At 47.9% G+C, this 20,347-nt stretch overlaps 1 protein-coding gene across 1 annotated transcript in view; it reads left to right on the forward strand.

The window, feature by feature from the left end:
- Positions 1-20,347, forward strand: part of CHCHD6 (coiled-coil-helix-coiled-coil-helix domain containing 6) — a 242,339-nt gene that overhangs the window by 196,704 nt on the left and 25,288 nt on the right. The gene's annotated exons all lie outside the window — the stretch shown is intronic.

Consider the following 20,347-nt stretch of genomic DNA (forward strand, 5'->3'; position numbering starts at 1 on the left):
GAGGCCTCAGAGCCAGAACATTAAGGAATGGCAGGTGCTTGCAGTGTGTTCATTATGCGTGCACATGTGCACATTATGCGTGTACTTCAGGGGGATGTCACAGGACGGTCTAAAGGGTGCCATGGAAGGGAGAGCTGGGCCTTGTGCTCTGGGTCCTTTGTGTGAAGGTGGTCTCTGTGGACTGGGCCAATGCCCTATTCATCCCCCAAGGGTCTTCCCTTCCCTCCCGAGTGTAAATCGGGGTGTCTCCCCAGGCAAACCAGTCACAGTACAGAATGGTGAGGGCTTAGATGTGGCACAACAAGAAGGAATCATCAGAGGGAGGTTTGGGTGACAAGGAGTAACAAAGTGCTTATAAATACAGCTGCTGATGCAGACCATGCAAGGAGCCAGGAAGGGCAGTGGGAACAGATGGATTCAGTACAAATCTGGTGTGCAGCATGGGGCAGCTGAAGCTAGGGGTCCGTACTGCTCGAATGGACTACAGAGCAGCTTTGGGGAAAAGCATTTATCTTGAGATTTCAAGTCCTAGTGCAGTAACAGGAGACTCAGAGAAAGAACTTCCCAGTAAGCTGGTGGAGATGGAAAGGTCTTATATCTGCCGGTTGGGATCCCACAAGGGTTCTGGGTGTGATCAAAAGCACTGAGCTGCATAGACCTCAAAGAATAGAATGTTCCAGCTTCCCTCGCAGGCAAGAGCCCAGCTGATTTGTCCAGAGCTGTGGAACACTCAGAATCATACTCAGTGAAAGGAAGAGGTTGAGAAGCAGTCACACCCCAGATGCTGTGGGATGATAGCCACCCCAATAATGTGATCCCTGGAAACGGAAATAAACCACAGTGTAGCCCCTCGCCCAGGCCCTTCCACTGGAGCTGCCAGTGGGCAGTGATGTCAAGTCCATAGCCCCTCTCTCTCTTTACCTGGATCGTGGAATAGCCTGCCCCCCAAGAAGAGACTCTGGGGAAAAGGCAGGCAGCTTTACTGTCAGTGACCCCTGCGATTTTGTTACCTGCCATGTAGCCCACCATCCTGAGGGTGGAGACTGCTGGCCTCCTGGTCCCCTGGATTAGTGCATTTGACTTTAGGGTCACATCCTTTCTCATCCTCATGTCTTCTGAAGACAAAGGGGAGATGGCATATGAGTGTCTTCGTCATCTGAGTGAAGCGAAAGGTTTTTTCAAAGGTTTATAACATCCCTTGATAATTACTACTATATGCTAAGCATATGACTAAACGAAGGTGCTCTGCAAGGCACTTAGACTGTATCCTCTCCTTTCCTACCACTGGCATTTCACAGATGAAGAACTGAGGCTGGAGTGGTGGAATGCCCCTCACCTGGCCCGATTACGCTCCAGGCTGGGGTCAAGCTTCACTTAAATGCTTCAGAGCCATGGTTCTTCTCCACGTGTCTCTGCATCGTCGCTGTCCCTCAAGGGCCCCTCTGAGTGTGAGATGGGCGTCGGGATGGCGCTGAGCCTGCCTAGGCTCTAGAGTTCGATAGACCTGGAATCCAGCCTGGCCCTGCCTCTCACTGGCCAGTCCTGCAACCTTGGGCAGGTCATTTCACCTCTCTGATTTCCTCACGCGCAAAACAGAGCTGATACCCCTCTAAATGCTTTGAGTGAGATAACACACGGAAAGACCTCACATGTCAACAGTTGGTGGTAGTGTTGTGATCATTATTAATAATAGCAGTCATTTGAATCACTCTTATAACACCCAGCTTGGCATAGTGTGGCACAGATTTAATAAATAAATTGAGTTTACCAACAACAACAACAAAAATTGCCTTTCCCCAAACAGAGTAAACAGGAAACAGTGCAGAGTTAGAAATTATTTTACTTAAACACTGGGGATGGAGAGCAGAATCCTTGACTGGGAGATTTCTTGGATTAACAAATGATTGTAAATTGTATTGTAAATGCTAACTGCTGACAGCAATAATAGTTCTCTTCCAAGACAGTGAACATCTTTTAACAACTTTGAGTAAACTGGATGTTTACGTAGGTGGCTAACTAGATGTCCACGTATTCATTTGTTCATTTAACATACATGTATAAAGTACCTACTGTTTGCCAGGCACCATGCTAGGTGCTGGGTGATAGAATAATAAACAAGACAGCTCTGGTTCCTGTCAGCAAGGAGCTTGTCATTTGGAGAATGACAAACAATATTTTTAAATTAATTGCATCAGAAGCAATTGCCCAAACAATGATTGATTACAGTAATGAGCCATGAAAAAAAGTGTCTGAATTAAAAGGCACATGTCTGAGGACCCTAATGCAGACTCAGATGGTTGAGAAGGCTTTTCCAAGGAAGTGACATTTAAATGGATTCCTGCAGGATGAGGAGCCTTTTTGGTCAGAGGAAGAAAGGGGAAAGAGCACTTCAAACAGAAGTTTCCACATGTGCAAAGGCCTGGGGGCAAGAAGTGATTTAACATATTCAGGGAATTGAAAGGCCTGTGTGACTGGAGAGGAATGAGAGAGAAGAGAGACAAGGGTGAAGGATGAGAGCTCAGGACTAAGAAGTCAGCAGAAGCCAGACCACACAGAACTTTGTAACCCGTGTTAGAGATTTCACTCCTATCCTAAAATTAGTAAAATACCATTTCAACTTTCTTTCTTTCCTAATGTATGCACTTAAGGTATTGAATTCTCTATAGACGCAGCCTTAGCTACACCTTAACATTTCGACGTATTGTGTTTTCATTATTAATTGAGTTCAAAATTTTTCTAATTTTTATTCTGATTTTTTTCATGGGTTATTTATATAGTTATATAAGATCAAGAGTCACACACTTTACTGACTGAGCAAGCCCGCCCCTCTAGTCACTTTTTGAATTATTGATTTTCAGTTTAATTCCGTTGATGAAGGATATACTCTAAATCCTCTAAATTTTGAGACCTTGCTTTGTAGCCTATATGTGATCTGTTTTGCTAAGCCTTCTGTATACTTGAAAAGAATGTGTATTCAGCCAGTTTGTGTAGTGTTCTGTGTTTGTCAGTTAGGTTCAGTTGGTCAGTCAGGTTCAGATTTTCTGTATCATTACTGATATACGGATTTACGGTTTCTTTCTGAGATCATTTTCCTTCTAACTGTAGAACTTCCATAGTATTTCTTTTAGTGGGGCTTTGCTGATTATAAATTCTCTATTTTAATTGTCTGGAAATCTAGTTCATCTTCAGTTTTGAAGAATGTAGCAATCCTCTCTTTGAGCTCCTTGAAGGTATCTTTACATTCTGATTTGATATCTGTTTTTCCCTGGAGAAGTCAGCTCTTGATATTATTATTTCTCCTTTTTGGTAATTACCTTTTTTTCCCTCTGTCTGATGTTTAGCTTTTCTTTGTCTTTGGTTTTCCTAACAATATGACCGTCATGTGGCTAGAAGTCCATTTTCTTTGTTTTTTCCTGTTGCGATATATGTGTTGGGGTTTGATGTCCTCTTGTTTTAGAAATTTCTCAGCCATTATCTCTTCAAATAAAATTCTGCCCTATTTTGTCTTTCCTCCTTTCTGGCATTTCAGTTATATGTATTACTGTGTCTCATTTGTCTCTGTGCTTCATTTTCTGTTTTTCATCACTTCTTTAAAACTCTTCACCCTGTCCTGCAGTTTCTCTATTGACCTTTCACTTCACTAATCCTTTTAATGTTTCAAGTCTCTCTTAAACCTATTTATTGAATTCTAAATTTCAATTACTGCATTTTGTCAATTCTGGAAGTTCCAGTAGTTTGTTTGATCCCCAGTCTCTGCTGAAATCCTGGTTTTGCCATCTGTTTTCTGGAACCTATTAGTTATTTTGAGGTCATCTGAAGGTCTATTTCTGTTGCCTTTTTTTTTTTTTTAATTTCTTTTCAGTGTAACAGAATTCATTGTTTATGCACTGTACCCAGTGCTCCATGCAATACGTGCCCTCCATAATACCCACCACCTGGCTCCCCCAACCTCCCACGCCCCACCCCTCAGATTGTTTTTCAGAGTCCATAGTCTCTCATGGTTCATCTCCCCTTCCAGTTTCCATCAACTCCCGTCTCTCCATCTCCCTACATCCTCCATGTTATTTGTTATGCTCCACAAATAAGTGAAACCATATGATAATTGACTCTCTCTTGACTTACTGACTTATAATTGACTTATTTCACTCAGCATAATCTCTTCCAGTCCCATCCATGTTGCTACAAAAGTTGGGTATTCATCCTTTCTGATGGAGGCATAATACTCCATAGTGTATATGGACCACATCTTCCTTATCCATTCTTCCGTTGAAGGGCATCTTGGTTCTTTCCACAGTTTGGTGACCGTGGCCATTGCTGCTATAAACATTGGGGTACAGATGGCCCTTCTTTTCACTACATCTGTATCTTTGGGGTAGATACCCAGGAGTGCAATTGCAGGGTCTTAGGAAGCTCTATTTTTAATTTCTTAAGAAATCTCCACACTGTTCTCCAAAGAGGCTGCACCAACTTGCATTCCCACCAACAGTGTAGAAGGGTTCCCCTTTCTCCACATCCTCTCCAACACACGTTGTTTCCTGTCTTGCTAATTTTGGCCATTCTAACTGGTGTAAGGTGGTATCTCAATGTTGTGCCTGGTAATTCTTGACTGAATGCCAAGCATTGTGTAGAGACTATACAGAGGCTCTGGAATGTATCTTCTCCCCCAGAGTGCTCCACCCTATTCTCTGGTGGCCACCTGAGGGACTGAGCTGACTGAATGCTTCTACAGGTGTGGTAAAGCTCAGGCTTCTTCTGATTTACCCTTCTTTCTAGGGCATGGCTTTCCAAGGTCCAGGATACCTCCTTTCTTGGTGAGCTCTGAACACTTATGTTTGCTTCCTCAATTCCATGAGACTTCTGAAAATTCCACTTTGCCTTTCAGTGGCTTTTATTGGCTCCTTAACCTCTTGTCTTAAATAGCTCAAGAATGTGACAAATGCCTTAAAAGAGGAAAACCACTGAGTGTTGGCTCACTGTATTTCTGGCTCACCAGAATCCTGGTCCCTCAAGACCTAGCTGTCGTGGCAGCCTTGAGCTCCAGAGGAGGTAGTGTCTCTCCATACTCCTGTGAGATTTCCAGAAGCTCTGAGCTTCTCCACCCTTTAGCTTAAGCTGTTTTCCCAACTCTCAGCCTCCCTTCCTGCATTGAGAATTGCCAAAAAAACTCAGTGGGGACAAGTGGCTCCAGGAGTGAGTACTTAACCTCTGTACAGGTCCCTTCCCTTCAAAATCTTGGCCCTCAAGACCTATTTTGTCTTGGTCCTCAGATGCCCTAAAACAGACTTCTTAAATGTCAACTTTTAAAATTTCTTTCTCAGCAGTGAGTGTAGTTTTTCCCCAAGCTGCTCTACTATAACTGGGAGCAGAAGTCTCAACTTCGCTTTTGAGGAATGATTAGTTTGCCAAGCGGAAAATGGCCATGCCAGGTAAAGGAAAGAGAGTAAGAACTAAAGCAAAGCCCATCAAACATTGGTTAGCACCATCAGACACTGATGGCACGGATGGCCCGCCCGACTTTTCCTGGGCTTGCTGAGCTTTCCTGAGGCCTGCTAAGCCCACCGTATATGCAGGGCCTCAGAAGATACCCGTCAGAGGGTCAATGGAGAACTCAAAACTAAAGGGAAATGTTGTTGGTGAGGCCAGTATTCACAGTGTGGAGACTGTTGTTTTGGATGAATCCCGTCATTGGGGTAGAAGTGGGTCTCCACAGTATGTATGCATGCACAGACACATACGCACGCGCGCTCGCCCCTCTACCTCACAACAGCACAGCAGGCAGGATTGTTCAGGTTTTCTGAAGGAAGAGATTAAGACCCCAGGGAACATCCTGCATTTATTGTGTCACATCTATTTTTTATGACAACCTTCAGTCCTCTTCCCGTGGGATTCATTCAGAGCCTGTCTCGACTTCTCCCTGTCAGGAAACTTGTACAGTCCTCCCTGGCCCCACAGAGAGCCGCCCCTCAAAGAGATTAGAACAATTGAGTTGAAGGAAGAAGATTATTAACTGTTTCCTGAAACTGAGTCATTGTGCTGCAAGGACTTTGATCCAGAGAGGTCTGATTAATGTGGACACAGTGACTTGGAACTTGCTGGGGCTGAGCTTCCATGGTAGCTCCTGCCCTCACCTGGAAGCCAGGGTTTATTGAATAACCTGTGGGGGAGGGGCTGGGCTCACCTGAGAGTGTATTCTCAGGTGCTCTATTAATTGAGCTACAGACAGATTGATTACCTATTAAGACAATGGTCATTTTATTTGAACCCCAAATAAAATAGTATTCTGTCTTAATTGATCCAAATAATGTTCAAATTAGTCTGACTTCAAAAGCTGTTTCTCATTCTCAGTTTTCCTTATCTTATATAACTTTGTAAAAGGAGCAGGAAATTTACCAAAATATGTGGCTTAAACTGGTGTCCATGGCTCTTTGAGGGGTTACAAATCAAAACCCATTTAATAATCCATTTAACAAATCAAAATGCAGTTAATACATTTCTTTAAAAACCCACATGCATCTGTTTTGCTAGGCACTTATGTGGCTCCCAGGGACTCCTCTTCACAGGGAGCTCTGGTGGCAGATGCCTTGCAGGTCTGGAAACTAAGTCCCCTTACCTCCCAGGCTCAGCTCACTAGTCCGTAAAGCAGGGAACATGATGATGCCTGTGTGTCAATGAAATGTGGTAATCCACAGAGTACTCAGGGACACACAGCCAGCTGGTGGCAGAGTGAGATTTGAACCCAGGCCTATTTTCTACTCTACCAAGATACTGTCCTCTCAGGAATCTGCAAGACAAGGGGAATAGCTGCTTGCTGACTAGCTGACTCAGACATCCCCCCACCTCATGCTAGTGCTGTAAGTTTTAGTGTGCGTGCGCATGTGCGTGTGTGCGTCCCCTGCCCAGGGCTCTTCACAACACGGACAGAGTTCTGCCTCTCTTATAGCAACAGAGAGATACACGGAGAGAGAATTCATCAATAGAGGGAGTGTTTGTGTGGCGTGTGGGAATGGAAAGTCCAAACAAAAGATCTGGGGTGGTAGTGCTCCCTCAGGCCAGAGCCCTGGGCTGGTTCTGGAAGTGAGTGTGGGCCACCTTTGAAGAGCCTCAGTGGTTTCACTGGAGAGAGGAAGTAGTTGGCTTTTTGCCCACACCCCATCGTGTGCCCCCAGCAGGCATCATCAGAGGATCCCAGCAATCTCCCCCTGAACCTGGATGGCCTCTCATCAAGGTTGGCATTCAGGGTGAAATTTGTTTGCCACCCTGGATCAGACAGCTTCTAAAGACCAAGTTTTCCAGTCTAAGATTCTGCTCATTTCCTGATTTCAGAATGCAGAATATACTGAGTTACCTTTGTAGATCCTATTTTCTGTCTAGAATGCCCCCTCTTTTTTCCTCGCAGAGTATGATCACTTTTTGAAATCCAACTTAAGCATCTTTTCTGTTTACTATTTGCCTTCCCCAGAGGTCAATCCTGTATGTTCTTTTTCTCTGCATCCACACTGTCTAGCCCAGGACTTGGCTGTGGTAGATGCCCACCAAACATGTGTTGGGTGGATGGATGAGCTGAGTCGCACTGTGTAGACTCCAGGGGTGGGATTTAAAAACAAATTATTGATTATCTAAGCATCTTCTCCATAGAGGCTTCTGCCATGCCCAGCAGGGTCCCAGGTCCAGTGGTGGGGTGATGGGGGAAGTGTAGGGTGGCCTAGGGCAGGACTCTGAGGTCAGACAAGTGAGTGCATTCCCAGCCATGCTGCCTAATGTGTGGCCTGCATCAGATGACAGAACTGCTTGGAGACATTTGCCCCCTTCTTCCGAAGGTTGTTTCAAGGGCATCATGAGGCAATGTGTTGAGCACATAGTTACCACTCAGTAAACAGTAGGTATTACTTATACAGAAACTCACATTTTAATGAGAGAGAGATTGAAGTGCAGTAGCTGAGAGGATGCAGTCCTCAGTACATAAAACAAGGTAACAACTGTCTGGACCTGGAGCCACAAAAGAAGGGCAGACACAGGGACCCCCCCACCCCAGCTCTCCTTTTGGAGACATGCCCTGCAGAAACCCTCACATGTGTGCACAACCAGCCACAGGCAAGGAAGCGTGGAGCCCCATTTCCAAGAGTGACAGACTCGGAGGCAGCCTCACTGCCTGTGAATAGGGCAGTGGATGAGCATAATCTGCCTGACTCTGAATAGCAAACAGCAGTTAAAAATGATGGGGTGCCTAGAAGGCATCTGGAGGGGCGTCTGGGTGGCTCAGTCGGTTGAATGTCTGTCTTCAGCTCAGTGAGATCCTGGGGTCCTGGGAAGGGGCCCCACATTGGGCTCCCTGCTTAGCGGGGGGCCTGCTTCTCCCTCTCCCTCTGCCTGCAGCTCCTCCTACTTAAAAAGGAAAAAAGGAAAAAAAAAATGATCTGGAACCGTGTGCCCTAGCACAGGAGGAGGCTTGGGAGATGTTGGGTGAAAAAGCAGGTTGTGGTTTACTCTATGTGTGTATACTGGACACACATACAGTCTCTCTTTTCCTTAGGTATGTGCAGTTTGTGTGGATATAGAGAAGAAAGTCTGGAAGGGTACACTCCAAACAGAAAACCATGATTGCCCCTGGGCAGTTCAAGGGCATTCAGAATTATAAAAAGAGTCAGAGGGGACTGTAACTTATCTGCTATGTTTTTAATTTTGTGAAAAAGTAGATGTACTTGTGTGTAGCTTGTGCAATTAAAAATTAATAAGAATACAGAGACATTGCAAGAGAAAAATCGATGATGATTCGGGCCAAGGGAGAGGGAGGTTCCCAGTACAGTTGGGAACCAGATCCTGAGCTGACCCTGGAACTATGTTCCTGGTTGCACATTTGTGCACATGCACACACATGTATGTGTGTACATGTACATGTGTGTACATGTACACGTGTGACTTGTGGGAGGGCATGTCATTGTGAATGCATCTGTACATGTGTGTGAGTACATGCACATGTGTGTCAGTATGTTGTTTCTGATCAACGCTTGACCTCTAACTCGCCTCATGCCCTTTCTTTGAACTTCTCCATCAAAGACAGAGACTGTTGGACTAATCTGTGGTTTTATTTTTTTTTTAAAGATTTTATGTATTTATTTGACAGAGAGAAATCACAAGTAGATGGAGAGGCAGACAGAGAGAGAAAGGGAAGCAGGCTCCCTGCTGAGCAGAGAGCCCGATGTGGGACTCGATCCCAGGACCCTGAGATCATGACCCGAGCCGAAGGCAGCGGCTTAACCCACTGAGCCACCCAGGCGCCCCTAATCTGTGGTTTTAAATGTCCTTTGGCTGTGGCTCCTGTTCAGAAGAAATCTGATGTGACGTGTGAACATGTGAAGTGCCCATGAGCTGCCGTTCTGGGTAAAGTCAGAATGGACATTGAGTTTCTGGGCTCAGAAGCCCAGCTCCTGGAAGGCCAGGGTCCAGGGGAGAGTGGGCTTCTCTCTGGGCTCCCATCCCTACCTTTATGAGGGCCCAGCCCACTGCCCTGGGATCCTGCAAGAGCTGCTGGCTGGGTTTGGGCTGTCATGCCTTCTCACTCATTAGCAGGGAGATGACAGAAAATGAACCTCGAGGCAGGCAGCATGGTTTTTTGCTGGCAGGTGTAGCCAAAGGTTCCATCCAGAACAAAGTCGAAATGTTACTGAGCAAAGGAAACCTAGAAATTAGCCAGTGGTTTTCTGTTGTGCATTCGCTATGTCACATAAGCCATCAAGCACTGGTCAGTGGCGTTTCCTGCTGTGCCACTCAGGCTTGCCGCAGAGAGGCTAGGGAGGCCCCAGGTGGTGGGGGTGGGGGGTGGCGAACTGCAGTGGTGAAAGGGCCAAGAAGCTGAAAGGCAGGGAGGGAGAAGCCTAGCCAGAGGATGCACCTGTATTCCTCTTAGGAGACTGACTGGTACAGGCCTAGAGCCTTGAACTACAGATTGAAATTTTAAGTTAGATCTAGGGAAGGACTTTCTGACTTGCAATAAGTGATCATAACATAATAACCAAGGGAAGGAAGCTGTACAGCCTTTATCTTCCTCTGGAGATGTTTAAGGAAAAGCAAGTATTGCTCTATACCCGGAATGTGGTATATGCCAGCCCTCTTCCCCATCTGATCACAAACAACAGAAGGGCCACTTCCTCTGCGTCAGCATTCTGTCGGCCTCCTCTGGCTGGCAGGCAGCTGGCCACCGGGTTTCTCCCAGGGAGAGTTTCCTAGTAGTTTGCGCTTCACCCCTGCTTAGGGCAGGGATACTCTCCCCACTTCTCATGACTCGTTCTGTAGCCCCTGCTCTGGTTCTGTGGGCCACCATCCACAGAAGGGAGTCAGGAGGGGCCTTGTTGTATTTGCCTGCTACTTCCTGGTTAGGAAAATTTTGATAATTACTTCTCTGTAAAGAGAGTATTAGGTGATGGAGATCTGGAGCCTCCACTGAGGCTGGTAGACACAGCGTGTACATGATAGACATGGTCTTTGCCTCCACGGAGAACACAGACGCCACCCTGCCTGCCCACCTCCCCAGACAGCACCCACTCCCTCTGCACCTGTCTCCAACATGTCCCCCCTGCCCAGCCCAAGTAAGCTAGCTGTGTCTCCAAGGTGCCTCCTAGGGACACTCCTGGGGGTGCAGCTTAGAGCACTGTTTGACCCTTCTGTGTTCAAGCATCACATTCTACTAGATTGTAGGCTTCTTGCAGAGAGGAACCTTGTTTTACTCCTCTTTGTGTCCCATGGGTCCAGTCCTTATGCCCTCACTCTATATTTAGTGAGTGGAAACCCACTGTAACTTATGGCCACTGCTCCAGCTGCCCATGGAAAATCAGTCTGGGCTCCAAGGAGATGGAGCAGTGAATCCTGCCCGAGCTCAGTGGGGCTGCACAGATGAAGTCATGTTCATGCTGAGTCCAGGCAGGCTCTGCCGTCGAGGGTCAGTGTAAGCGACTGGAAGTGAGTCCTTTCTCTGTGGGCTGTTAGAAGAAGTTAGGGCACTGCTGTTGGGGAAGAAGCAGGTACTGAGGGGGTAGGGATGAAGCTCAGATGTGGCTCGAAGGACGGGCTGGTCCGGATGTAAAGGGCCTTCGTGCATACGGAAGAATTTGGAATTCACCCTACAGGCAGTGGCAAGCCATAAAAAAGCTTTTAAGCAGGGAATTGATATGATCGAATTTGTGTTTTAGAAAGATAACTGGCAGCTTCTGGGAGATGAAACGGTAATGGTGTTGAGGTGGGAGGCAGGAAGCCTGCTTAGGAAGCTGCCGCAGGACTACTAGCTGGGATGACTCACCCATTCAGCAGACACGTGCTTAGGGGCCCAGGCAGGGCATAGCCCAGGCAGGGCACGGCCGTGGGCCTGGCAGAGAGGGTTCCCTCATCAGGGCAGCGAGATGGACAAACAGTTAGCAGGGGAATAAGATGATTCTACAAAGGTCTGTGAGGAAGATTAAAGGAGATAATGGGATGGAGGGGACTGGGGCTTCTGGCGGAGGATCAGGGATGGACTGTCCAACACTGGAGCAGCACCAAGCCACGAGACGGGGTTGTGCACATACCAAGTGTAGGCATGGCTGATTTCTGGGCGACTCTGTGTGCCAGTGGGAATGGATGAGGAGCAGAGAGGCAGGGAGGCTCCTGACCATGGCTGGACAGGAGCAAAAGCATGAGCACCTAGACGGTTTGGGTACTATCCCCATGGCTATAGGCAGGTGAGGGGGTTCCCCAGCTGCCCCAGCACCAGAGCAAAGAGGGGCAGGGGAGCCTGTCTGACGACCATGGTGTGGTAGGCTCAATGATGGTCCTGTTGCCTTTGAAGGTCCTAGAGCCGATTCCCCTGATCGACCACACTTGGTGGGCTCTGAGTGGTTCCAGGGCAGGGGCAGCCTCCAGGGGAAGCTGGCCTCTGCCCTGAACTTCCTTAGTGCTCAGAGATCCATGACTCAGGAAACTGGACTTTGAGACGACAGTGTGCTAATCCCCACCCCTCGACAGAGACAAAAATGGCATTTCATTCCCAGCTCTATTATCAGACTCGCCTGGGCACTAAAGCCTGTGTCCCCAAAGGCCCGGCTGGGGCTCTTTTCCTTTGTGCCACTTTTGTTTTCTTTTGAGTGTTACATTTAGATTAGCTTCTGGGGATTAAATGTTATTACAGTAGAGGAATCATGTTTGGGGTTTTCTTTTTTTCTCTCCCTTTTTTTTTTTTTTTTTAAGTCAGTAAAGAGGTTAGGGCTTAGCATTCTTGTCATTAGATTTATTTTTCCTGGTCCTGTTGCCTGCCCTGTTCCTGTTCTTAAGAGAAAGCTTTCACTTGGGTTTCATCATTGTCGTTTTTGCCTGGAAGGGAGCAGCTTTGTTGCAAGCAGGACCTTTCCATCGAACTTGAGGGTGGATCTTGGTGCTACAGCTCCACCTTGCCCCGGACCCACTCTGAGCATGTAGTGCTTGGGAGTGCACACTCATGCCTCCCAAGAAGGGCGCCCTGGCAGAGGGTCAGGAAATTGTCAAGTGGTGAAATGTGGCAGAACTAAAGAATCCCCCTGAGGTCTGATCACTGTCCACCACACCACCCCTCCTTCCACAAGCGACAAGGGCTCTGGGCTCCACTGACTGCACCAGAGGCTGCCAGCAGGACCCACTGTGGCAGAGGCTGGCAGAGGCTGGATACTGTCTCCTGGTATCTGGTTCTTCAAGGACCAGGGTGGATATTCCAGAAAGATTTGTTTCCCCTGCAGCACTCTGTAAAACATGCTCATTTTATCAGACTGTAGAGTTCCATGGAGGCCGGTATCGCAGGTGGTTAGATGTCAAGATCCTGACCGTCTCTAGGCCCTTGGAAGGGAGTGCCTGGCAGGGATGATGCAGGCTCTGAATGGCTGAGGGCTCTGCCCACCACCAGCAGAGTTCCCTGTCTCTCTGTGAGTGCCAACAGGAGGGCCTGCCCTAAAGGGTTCACCTCAGAGAAATGGTGTACATAGTATGCTGGCCTTGGCTCATGCTCATCTCCAGGCTAGAGTGGACCCTGAGAGGCCCAGTTTGATCTGTGGCCATTGGTTGCTGGTTTTATGGTATAAGACAGGACTTTTGTTTCTGGAACAGTCAGATCCAAGGGAGTTGAGAACCACGATTCTGAGCCTTCTTTGTAACATCCAGTCTCTCTGGGAGTTGAAGGTATCCACACTGGGCCACGATTTCTAGGAACTCTCTAAGTGTTCCAAAATCATCACTCCCACTGTCACTGTTCCTACCCCACCAACACCACCGCCCCCCCACACACACAAATAAGATGAAGTTCTGAGTCACTCTGCCTGGTGGCATCCCCATAGGGCCCTCAGAGGGGGTCATCTAATCCAATCCCAGATACAGGCGGATCCTTCCCAGGGTGCTTGCCCCCAGGGGTTCTACTGCCTCTGCGAAAATGAGCTCAGTTGCCAGAGCCCATCTTTACTAAGCTGCCGCTTCATCTCATGAAGAGAGATGAAGTGCTCCTCGCACACAGAAGTGCTTCTACGAGAGAAGTGCTCTTTCATGGAGCTCGGGGCTATGTCTTGGGAGCTTCCTAGCTCTGTCCTTGGGACTTTGTAGAGCTCAGTGAAGGTGCCTCTGCATGCCAGCCCTACAGATACCAAAGGGAACTTTTACATCCCTTTGTAAAACATTATAGCTTTATCCTTCCAGCACTAAGGCCTGGTTCTCGAAACCACCCAACAAGACACACACCTGGCTTCCAGTCTCTGTCTTCACTCTCTGTGCTGCCTGTTAGCAGCGGGTTCTGTGAGCCAGAGCAGGCTGACCAGCTCGAATGCAGCACAGCCATCACTTCCCCATCTGGAGTCTGGGCTCTGGCTGGAGCACACACTCAACAGGGCTGCGGCACCATATTAGCTTGATTGTCCCCCACCGTGAGCCAGACATCACTGACCATCCACACAGAGCTTCAGACAAACTCCTCTCCATGCGTGGTTACTAAGTGCTCTGGACTTGGGTTCTGGACCTCATATTTATCCCCAATAAACTTTACTAGGGGTAGATTTAGTTCAGCCTATAGACTGATGATTTGGATATGTGGATACTGTTGGCTGACATATTCATCATCCCATCTAACTCTGCCTTCCATAAACTTGCCAGCTCTTCTGCTAAGTCATTGATGAAAATGATAAGTTGCACAAGGCTTAAGACAGAATGCCAGTAGAGACTGCCTTCGAAGGTGACCTTGCCCATGTGGGTCCAATGATTCAGCCAGTTCCTAACATTTTCCTTGGGCATCCAGCCTGCATTATTCCTTCTTTCCCACCAGATGGGTCCAGGTAGAGGCTGGGACTGGTGGGCTACTGTGTAGCCCTGGGCTACCCACCAGGATCTCTGTTACAGGGAAGAGAAGAGTATGGAATGATGTGTTTGTGATTGCCTTGTCTGTTCCTACAAATCACCTCTCCATTTCCTAAGTGCTCTGAAACCAGCTTATTTACTGGGCCATCTCGAATCTTACCTGGGCTCACCTGTATTTTATGGCATGAATTCTTTCGAAACCCATGAAATGCAAGACTTTCCAGTATTGCAGTGTTCCTCATTCTCCAGGATTCTGTAAAGGTCAGCAATGGTAGCCTGGTGGTCCAGACCTCGAGTTCTCTTGGTGTTCTCAGGTGCAGGCATTGAGAGCAGCTTGGCCCTCACCAGTCACCTTCCATCCCATGAAGGCCTTCTGTCCTTCTGAGCTAGGATCTGTCCTGTCTTCCAGGAGGTAGCTGGGAATAGGAGAAAAACAGGGGCTTTGAAACACAGAAATCGGAGTTAAATCCTGGTCCTGCCTCTCACTTGTTGAAGTTTGGCCAGTAGACCCTCTCGGAGGCATAGCCCTCACAGCCCTCTCATTTGTAAATAGGGAACTGTTTAGCACCCACAGGGCAGTTATAAGCGCTGAGGAAGCAAACCTCTGTCCGTCCCTGAGCCTCCCTTTTTACCCTCTCTCACCCACAGCTTCATCTCCTTTGGAAGGAAAAAAAAATCAACCCATAATGTACCTCTTCCCACCTGGTCCTGCCCCTCCCTGTGCTCTCTGCTGCTGCCTGGTTCATCTCCTCTGCCCAGCCTGGGCCACCCAGTCATCAGGAAGCCCTGAGGAGCAGGCTTCATCCTTGCTCTGTGGGGTAGGTCTCCATGGAGCAGGGAGGGCACAGGGAGACATAAGGATTTGCTTCCCACCATCTGTGCCCCAGCACCCAAGGCCCTGCTGGCCTCACCCCTGCTAGACTGGGGCTTCTATCTGCCTTTCCCGTGGAAAGGCCCTCTGCCCCTCACGAAGTCACCCTGGGATTTCCCAGTTACTAGAAGCAGTCAATGCCCTTTTTGCTTAAACCAGTCCGATACAGGTTCTGCACATGGAAGTGAATGTTCTAGATGTGCCTTTCCTTTCCATCCTGGGCCTGTTCCCAGATCTTCAGACCCATTATTGATTTGGCTCTGTTTTTCAGGACTGATTCCCCCCACCCTGGCCCCCATCTCATTGTCAGCCTCCCTCTGGCCTTGGTTAGTTAGGCTGGTATACAAACATCTACTTGTTATTTGGATCCTTTTAGAATGACTGGTCACAGGGATGCATGCGCCTCACTGAGTGGCCCTTATGACCAGCTCGGGGCTCAAGGCAGCTTGAGGAGTAGGTGAAACTATAACCAGAAGCCCCCACAGTCTGTCCCCAAGAATATTTCAGGTAGATAAGCCTAATGTGCTCCACTCTTCTTGTGGTCCTAATCCCGCTGCCTCCCACCCCCTTCCCACCTCCAGAGCTGTCAGAGCTCCCATTCTCTGCAGTCTGCTCCAAGCTGATGAGCAGAAGGAAGAGGATCTAGTCAATACCAGCTTTCAGGCCCCTGGGGTTTTCTGTACTGGGAAGGAAGGCCTGGATAGACACCACCACTACCACCACAGGAAGGATGGGACTCTACCCGTCTCATAGAGCTCTGTCACCTGCCTGGCACAGGGAGACATGCTTACCCTATTCTTATGTTGAGGAGACAGGACCATCCTGGCTAGCCTGCCCAAGGCTCTTGTGTGAGGAAGTGGCAGGGCCAGAATTCAGGGCCCAGCCTTTCTGTCCACAGCCTGGGTGCGTTGGTGTTATCTTGCAGTGACCCAGAGCCCAGGACCACAGGGGTGCATGTTTATAGCACAACAGAGGCTCTGGCAAGATGTTCTGTGCCACTGTTATCCCGAAGGGAGAGAGTTGCTTCAGGGCCTTCGCTGCACCCTTCTGTCCAGAGTGACACTCAGTAGCCTCGATGGTCTCATGCTCTGTAGACCTGCCAGGGCTGATGTGCCAGAATCTGGGGGTGGGAGTGTCCACAGCCCACCTGCCTCAAAATCCATGGAATGCCCAGTCCAGGGCCTTGCCCCAAACTGGGAGCCATAGAATCTGCATTTTAAACAAGCTCCCATGTGATGGTTATGAGCCCTGCAGTTTAGACCCGCTGCCAAAGTGAATGTACTGTAGCCAGCAAATTAATCACTTCCCCAGAAAAGCCCCCAGGGACCGCCAGTAAATCCATCCCAGCTTCTAATTGCAGCAATGGCCCTAGAGAAGCAACAGCCCTTCTCCTGATGCCAGGACCCCTCCCCCCTGCCTGGACCCCTCTCCAGGAGAGCCTGTAGTGACCAGTGGCCCTGGGGGAGGGAGCACAGCAGGCCTGGCGTGGGGCTCTTCAGGGGGGTCACAGACCTTTGTGCTGCTATGCTGGAGCTGCAAGGTGGCTCCTGTGGCCCATGGCCAGGTGACACCAGGTTGCCATAAATGGGCACACACGGGCCAGGTGTGGGGAGATAGGCAGAGCCCCTTTGGCCATGATGAGCTGCCCATCTGGACACTAATTCAGCAGCCAACTTGTGGCAACCATAGGCATGGGGCTCCTGCCCTCTGGGGGACCTGGGTCCCCCTGTTTAAAGAGTCACCTTTCACCACCTCTGAAAGGCGTATCTGGGTGGGATGGGGTTAGCATCTGGATGACTGCTGAGTGAGCCGGATTTCAGGCCAGGGCACAGTCGGGAGACCGGATTCACACCTGTGCTGTCTGGCTGGTATACCCATGACCCTGAGCAGTTGCCGCCCCTTCTGGGCCTTAGTTTCTTACTATAGCAGGGCCTAGGGGGACCCGCAATCTCTAAGGGCTTCTCCAGAATTTAGGCCCTGCCCCCCAGCAAGGTACAGCCTCTTTTTGTACTCCTGCTGTAGGGTCTGTGACTTCTTGGCCTCTCCTGTCATCTTTGTTGGGGTGCACCCTGTGCCCAGCAGGACCAGCGCAAAAAGGTTCAGGAAGCTTTGGGTGGCAGATTAAATTTTCTTCTGGTGGCGAGAACAATTAAGAAGAGTTCATTTTTCCAGGTCCCACCTTTGCAAGCCAAAAAATCCCTAAATTCTAGACACTGGTTTAGTGTTACCCACAAGAAGAACAATAATAATATTTATCCACAATTTTTTAAAAGCTTTTTAAAAATAATATGAATCAATAAAATCATCTTTAGAAAGCTTGGCTGTTTTTATTGATCTCTAACATGTAAGCCAAGTAAAACTAATTGTAGCATCCAAATACTCCCTCTTCCTACACATTTGTTCATATACATGCTTAACACACTCATACAGTCACACATACTTACACACTAATGCACACTCACATACACACTGACACTCATGCTCACACACTCACATGCCAATACACACTCTCATACACTCAGTCACACTTGCTGCAATATATGTTAACACACACCCATGCATACATGCACATACATGCTAACATACTTATGAATATACATACATACACATAAACATAGCACACATGTCCTCACATACTCATGTGGTCACTTACATACATGCATGTATGTACACACATACATGTGAACATGCTCACACACTAATGTACACTCTCACTCATATTCATATACAGTCACCTGCTCGTTCACATCCATGGTAACACACTCACCCACACTCACACACTCACATGGACCCACAGCAGACTTCTACATTCCGTGTCAGGATTCCAGAACTATTCTCCTGTCAATGGCATTAACTGTGACTGTTTCCCTAGGCTCAGAGTCTGAGAGAAATTGGATTGAGCCCACAGAAATCAGACCACTGGAATGCAAACGTGGAAATGTGCCTGTGTCTATACATACACATATTTATTTGCTGCTAAAGAGGATCTATTAGGAGCCAAAGCAGGAAATTCCTACCAGCAAATTCCTTAAGGAGGGTATGCTCACTTTTTTGTTGTCAAAGATGACTCTGGCTTTCGAGATTCTTCCTGTGAATTTCACAGGGATAGATGATAGCCTTCCAGACTTTTCCATGATGACAGTTGTCAGGAATGCCCGGGAGTTTTACTTAAGCTAACAAATGATTACCCTTCCCATTAGCTCTACAAACAGGCCCCTAATTAGTGAATTGGCTAATAACAGTCGCCTCTGGGGTCATTAGCCCTGACAGTGTTGGCACTGCTCCGTGCACAGTGTCACCGCCATAACGCGTGCTGTCAGGCTCTGCTGGGAGTCAGAGCTAGGGAGCCACTGTAATGTTGCCCTCCCCTTCTTTATTTTCTACTTTAATTCCTTGGGTCAAGGAAATTAGTTCCTACCTCAAAGAGGTGGGAATTCCTAAATGTGGATTAGAAACAGAGATTTTTTTTAAATGAAAGGACTAAAGCAGTGGTCACATCAGTCCTAGATGAGAAAACAGTTTTTATGATCCGTAGCTCCAGGTTTCAAAGACACCCCTAGTCAAATTTGGGGGTCATTTTAGAAAGCGTGCATCTTGCTTTGTAGCTCTGGGATTCCTGTATGACTGCAGATCACCTGCTCTGCCTTGGGTTGTGCAGGACACTGAACCAGTGCCTTCAGTAGTCCTTGACCCTGCATCCTGGTTTCTGGTAAGCAGGATGGCAGTGGTGACAGGGAATAGAGGAGCCAGTTATCTCAGGTGTGGCATCCCTTCCTCTGTGCCTCTCCTGGCTTTTGAGATCCTTCCCCCACACCGCACAGCGAATAGGCATTAGGGCTACTTGGGTGATCTTGAACTAGGAACACTTCCATGGCATACAGCCTCACCTGCCAGCCTCACAGTGGTTAGTCCTCGACTCCGAGACCTGCACAATCACTAGTGCTCAAGTCCTAGGCTTATACCCTGATTAGTCTGTGGTTACAGGGCCCACACAGTGACCAGTCCTTAAGTCCTAGGCTCATACCCTGAATAGTTTGTGCGTCCAGAGTTCAGTGAACAGTGACTACTAGTTCATGAGTCCCTGGCTACATGATGACTAGTCCTCAAGTTCCCGACTCACAGGATGACTAGATTTTAAGTGCCAGGTTTGTAAGATGACTAGTTCTTAAGTTCTAGGTTTACTTGATGACTAGTCCTCAAGTCCTAGGCTCACCCCATGACCTTAGGTCTTAATTAGGCTCACTCAATGACTAGTCTTTGCATCCCAGGCTCACCTGATCACTAGTCTTTGAGTCCCAGGCTCACTTGTTAATTGGGTCTTAAGTCCTAAGTTTACTCAGTGACTAGTCCTCAAATCCCAGGATTGTTGACCAGTCCTCGAGTCCTAGGCTCACAGGATGACTACTCTCCAAGTCCCAGACTGCTGTTCTAGAGATGGAGACAGCGGCACACAGGTGAATCACGGAAGTGCAGCCTGGCCTGGTTGCCATGGTAGAGGAGTGTAAGGTGATAACAGTTGTGACTGAAGGCTCTTTGCATTCAGGTTTTGTTACTGTACAGATTCTTGCTACATCAGCTCAAAACCATGTGCAGCTTAGTCTAAATGCCTATTTAAGCAAAGGCCAAAAGTCTGTTTGAAGATAGAAAGGGAAAAATAGGATGTTCATAATACAAAGCTTGCAACTAGTCATGGATGTAAAATTTATGACACTTCCCATACGGGAAAAATGAGTAGCAAAGCTGCATTTATTTGTTCAAAAGTAGAAATGCATCTTGAGGAATTAAAGAAAATTACAAAAAGGTGATTATACAGCATAACAAATCTCTAACATGGATTAAACCGAATTGTTGAGGAGATAAAATGCCAGCCTCAACATGCGTTTCAGAAAAGGGAAGAACAATGCTGGGTTGGGTCGGGAGAGCTAGCTCCTGCTTTTGCTTGGTGCTGATGTGGCAGGAAGTTGCTGGTTCACGGCCCAGGAATTCACAGAGATGGAATGCCTTGGTCATTCCTGGACAGTTATTTCCATACTTGACTTGTTTAAGAAGGTTTACATAAGACACTTCCAAATCAAATAGCTGCTGGCACCTGGGAACCCAGCTAGGACTCTGTGGTCCCACAACCCTGGAGCAGCCTTTCCTGTCTCC

The sequence above is a fragment of the Neovison vison genome, chromosome 6 (assembly GCF_020171115.1).
Source record: "Neovison vison isolate M4711 chromosome 6, ASM_NN_V1, whole genome shotgun sequence".
Taxonomy (NCBI): Eukaryota; Metazoa; Chordata; class Mammalia; order Carnivora; family Mustelidae; genus Neogale; species Neogale vison.